Genomic DNA, 5,272 nt, shown 5'->3' with positions numbered 1-5,272 from the left:
TTGGTTGGGGAGTAAAAAATTACTACTATATGTAGCTAATATATATCCATACACGAGTCATTTTCTTCAGCTCCAAGCATGAGTTGGGTTGAAGTTTTGTGACTTAACTGTAAAAATTAATAGCAGCCAGCTCTTGGAGATCCGGTGACATCATGTGAGTGCAATTCATCAGCAAATCCATCCTCAACGAGTAATGTTCAACATGCGCTGCTGCTTTTGTCCGAAGTTCCGATGAGTCCTCTAGACAACTTTTTACTATGTTTTCATCTCAGGTAGTAAAAATCACATAGTACACCCCGGCGGCGCTAGACATGCTCCGGCGAGTAAAATCGCGATGCGATAATTACTACTCCACCAGCCGATTTCGTGTTTAATGTCTATTTAGTACCCAGCACGGAGCACAACAATTAAAACACAAATTGAATAAAAAATAGACATTATGCCACACTTATTATGGTCATGTGGCCCCATAATTGGTAGCAATTAGTCAACAACTATTATTTGTTTGCCTTAATACTCTCCTCGTCAAATTGCTGAGCAACAATACATCGATTAGAGTGGAACCCGTAAAAACTTCAGCAGAACCGTAATATTCATCAATGCAACTAAAAAGCTACGCCCAGTAAGACTTTGACCTACATTTTACTGTCCACGTGTACATGTCACGTGTTTTAATCGCAGTAATCATGAAAGGAAGCTTGCAAAAGAAAAGGTTGTTGGTCCAACCGGAGCACAAAATAAGGTGATAATGCGTGCAATAAATTGGTTAAAACCAATTAATTGTGTGGCTGAGTCATGACTTCACGTACAGGTGGACTAATTAATTGTTGACGGGGTTTAATTGTCTGGAATCCCTTTATATGCAAATTCCATCAGGGTCCCTCGTTCTGCGAAGACCACCCATTATCCTCATCAACCATCGACTGCCCATCCCTGTAGCATGCATCTCGCCGTCTTCGCCGCGCTTGAGGTGCTTGACCTCCGCACCAACACACTCCACAGCGCTGTCCCGGAGAACCTCAACGATGGCTCTTTTCGGGCCGGCACTGCATGTCATCCCTCGTGGGACCGTGCCCGGCGCATGGTGATGGCCGGCCTTTAGCCATCGTGCTCTCGGCCCCATGCCCTTAGCGGCATGTGCTGAGCGTGGAGTACGGTGATCGGGTTCCCAGTTGAAGAATGGAAGCGGTGATGGAGAGGGGCTTCCCGGTGGTGGAGCCTTCCGATTGGGCCTCAACAATGACAAAATCATTGGGTTCACATTGGAAGATGGAGCTGCAAAAGGAAGACGTGCTTTCGGTTCTAGTACGATCCCGGATGGTGCATCTACGACTGAAAGCAATTAGATAGGATTTGTTCTTTTATTTTTAACATCCACTACAAAAAATTTGTTGATCCATGACGATTGAATTTCGTCACAGATCACTGAAAAACTGTCATAAAACAGTATCTATGACGATCTCAAATAACGTCATGTATTGAGCGTCATAGATCACACCTCGTGACGTTCCTTAAATTTGTGTCATAGATAGCTTGATCCATGACGTTTTAAAACCATCATGGAATGTCCCCGAGCCCCCGAAGCCCAACCCAAGCCCGTTTTCTATGACGAAAATTAACGTCACGAACATTATAATTTTCGTCACAGATGCAATTGCCATGTCACACAATGATGACATGGAAGATGACGTGGATAGCAATGATGACGTGTAATTTGACATGATCAATGACGTGGAAAGTGGTGATGACATGGCACCACATGGATGCTAACATGGACAGTGATGTGGCAGCAGGCACGTGAGCCAATTTGGGCCTCATTTACACAGCTCATTTGGGCCTCATTTACACAGCACATATAAACTGCATGATCATTTCAGCCCAACCCAAGATATATCAACAAGAAATTAACATCTCATCACATAAATAAATTTTGATCAAGCATTTAATCACATACAACATTAAATCACATAAAAAATTTCATCCAGAATTGCTATAAGCTATATTTGAAAGCTAATATGCAATGGCAATATGTACATAACGTGCATCATTTCTCTTTTTTCTGTAGAGGCACTCAAACAAATTCGATGCACTTGTTCTTGATCTTTGTACTTCTCTCCCTGAAAATTGCAAGCATGCAAAGAACTTAATCTTTCTGAAAAGAAAAAATAGAGAAGCCAAGCAAAGTGACTCGGATACAAGAAATTAGTTTTTGCAAAACAAAAGGGTATTATAGTTTGTACATATTTATGCATTGACATTCACTCAATATGGAAGAATTGTTGATTTGTCATGCAAATAAACAACTTAACAGCTTCAGTGCTAGTCATACAAATAAACAATCTAACATCTTCTGTGCTCGATGACAAGCATGAGCAGCTACTCAAGATAAAAATAAAATTAAACGACCAGGCTTGCAAAAGATAAGTGCTTAGTTACTGAACACCAAATTTATAAAAATATGCATATTACTGGTGTAAAATTAGAGTGCAGTTTACATATAGCAAGGTTGCAGTAAAATGGACTCAATATTTGACAATGCAAATGCATATACAATGTATTGGAAAGCCTGTTACCAAATAGCTGCAGTACAAAGGTAAATTTAGAATGTCCTACTCCATAACAAAGCTGCAGTACAACCTCCTAATACTTGTTTAAAATGAAAGTAGAGGATCAAATTGTTTTATCAAATTGGCAACAACATGAGTAGAGGATCCCTCACTACATCACAAACAAGATGAAAGGAACAATCCGTGACTAATATTAGTAGAATAGAAAGCAGCTATGAATATGCAATGCAATTGCATTATTGTACTACCAAGAAGCTCATCTCATAACTAGCAGTAGCTAGTTATGATAGTAGTTGTAGCAACAAGCTGCAGCATGGCAACAGTAGAGAGTAGTGGTAGTAGTAGTAGGCTTCCATACCTCCTAAATGCTCTTTTTGACTGGTGATGTATAAAAAAAGGGCAGCTGCAGCTCTGGGAATTAAGCAGCTCCACTTCTCGTGTGCATTCATCGTATAATCAAAGCTAATAGAATGATAGTAAGAAACATGTACACAGGTGTATATGAAACAAGTGTACAATCAGGAAACCAATTTGATGAAGCAATGTAGTATAGCAATAAACTAGTTGTGGCCAATGATTAGGACATGTGAATAGTAGCTCTGAATTTATTTGTAAATTAACTTAAACTAGCACAAATGAAGGCCATAACGATGGGTTCCAAAGGCACTGCAATATCAGGTTCAAATCGATAGAATATTTAGCTCAGTATATATGTCCATTGGGTACTTCTGAAACAAACGCTCTCATTACTTCTATATAGTATATTTACTAGTGAGTACTTGATTTTCCCTTACACTATTAATGGAAAATTAATATGAAAAGCAGAATTAACACCATCAGTTATGATTTACTGCACACCTTGCACTATGATGATTGGGTAAAACAAGGCAACATTTTTTTACTCTCAATTGAAAAGAAATATGTTTGGAAATATAGTACTCAAGATCAAACACTGAGAAAATTTCCACTTATATTTTTTGGAATATTATAAGCTGCCAGCAACCGAAATTCAGAAGAACATATTTGCTGAACAACTTGTCGGGGAAGGATTCTTTATTCTGAGAAGCAGATGCTTACACAAACTGTCAAAATAAGACACACTCAAACCTGATGGGAATGCGAGCGTAGCACCTGCCCATCATCTGAGGATATAGCAGAAGACACGATGAGAGAATGATATAGCAACGGACCGAACTGAGGATTTGAGATGGCTAACTGAGGGGATTCGACATACTTGCGGCAGATCATGGCGCTTGAGCACATGCTGGAGGAGGTTGGGCTCCAGCCTCTTGGGGTAGCTAGCGCTCTTGCCCGCCGCCGTGGAGGTGGAGCACCAGATGCAGAGATGAGCCACTGACGGTCCGGAGGGATGCCTGCAAAATACAATCAAACACAAAGCAGAGGGGTTAGTGAGAAGGGGATGGAGGGGCGCATCTGGATCCGCCGCCGCCATGTGGTTCGCCGCTGCGTCCGCATCATCGGCGGTCGCGGAGGTGCTCCTCGCGCTGCTGGAGGAGGCGCAGATCTGAAGGAGAGCGAGGCGCGGGGTGTGTGGGGGTGCGGAAGCAGAGGAGATGATGAGAAGGGAATGGAGGGGCGCATCTGGTCCACCGCCGCCATGTGGTTCGCCGTCGAGTCCGCATCGTCGGCGGCCGCGGAGGTGCTCCTCGCGCTGGTGGAGGAGGCGCAGATCAGAAGGAGAGCGAGGCGTGAGTTGTGTGGGGGTGCGGAGGAGGTAGGGGGTCGGAGCTGAACGGAGGAGATGCTTTGGATCAGCCTCCACACGGAGCTCGCCCTGGGAGGAGGCACTAGGGGCGCGACCTCCAGCGCCGGGCCTGGCTTGGAGAAGACGGGGATATAGAGCTGGATGTTGTACTCGCTTGTCGCGCCACCGCCTGCACACGAGCTGCGCGCGGGCTAACTGGCGGAGAGGGAGGCGGATGAGGACGGAGCGTGGTGCGTGTGCGTGGCGTGCGACGCCCTTGCACCCTCGGCCCCTTGCAAGCAGCTATGAAGGAGGGGCGGCGGCGAGCGGGGTGCGGTGGATGCGGAGGGGCGGCGGCGGGGTGCGGCGGATGCGGAGGAGCGGCAGGATCTAAAGATGGATGGGAGGGCGGCTGACCTAGGGTTTGCTGGCCTATTTATACGTCTACGGATCGATCTGAGTCGTTGGATCGGAGATGGACGGTCAGGAGAAGTTGGGCTTTGATGGAAGATGGCTGTAGCTGCAGTTTCGGCCCATTTAACATTTTTCTTTATTTTCCCCATTTTGTTGCACCATAATGAAGTAACATATAAAAATAATTATCTTTTATACACTAATATATTTTTTGAATATAATAGACTACATATAAATTGTCTGGTAGAAGTTTTAATAATTTTCAAACTCATTTACTATTTTCCATGGTTTAAATGAATTTCTGCATATTTATTGAAAGTAATTACAATTTGAACGGTGTGTACCCCAAAAATATACAAAAAATTGTAAAGAAATTATATTTAGGCTCATATGTTCCATTGTGTCCCCAAGTGTCGGAGATGGATGAAAAATTCAATTGTCTTCTAGGGATAATTCAAACTTCTTTTTCCAAATTACCATATAATAATTACAGTAATATCCAAATCTAGTAAAAAAATTCTATAAATTGATATGACAACATGTTTTTGGTCTTTTAGCTTCCCATAAAAAAATCAAGTAGTTCTAA

The 5,272-nt window shown here is 43.1% G+C and overlaps 1 long non-coding RNA gene across 1 annotated transcript; it reads right to left on the bottom strand.

Moving 5' to 3' along the window:
* Nucleotides 1-1,891: 1,891 nt before the first annotated feature.
* On the bottom strand, nucleotides 1,892-3,234 carry LOC120644072. Its single transcript, XR_005663384.1, has 2 exons — nucleotides 2,574-3,234; nucleotides 1,892-2,117 (listed from the first exon to the last, which is right to left on the bottom strand). It is a non-coding gene; the product is annotated as an uncharacterized LOC120644072 (long non-coding RNA).
* Between the last annotated feature and the right edge of the window lie 2,038 nt (nucleotides 3,235-5,272).

The sequence above is a fragment of the Panicum virgatum genome, chromosome 8K (genome assembly GCF_016808335.1).
Source record: "Panicum virgatum strain AP13 chromosome 8K, P.virgatum_v5, whole genome shotgun sequence".
Lineage (NCBI taxonomy): Eukaryota > Viridiplantae > Streptophyta > Magnoliopsida > Poales > Poaceae > Panicum > Panicum virgatum.
Note: the sequence above shows the minus strand (reverse complement) of the source record. Positions and strands in the feature narration are given on the sequence as shown.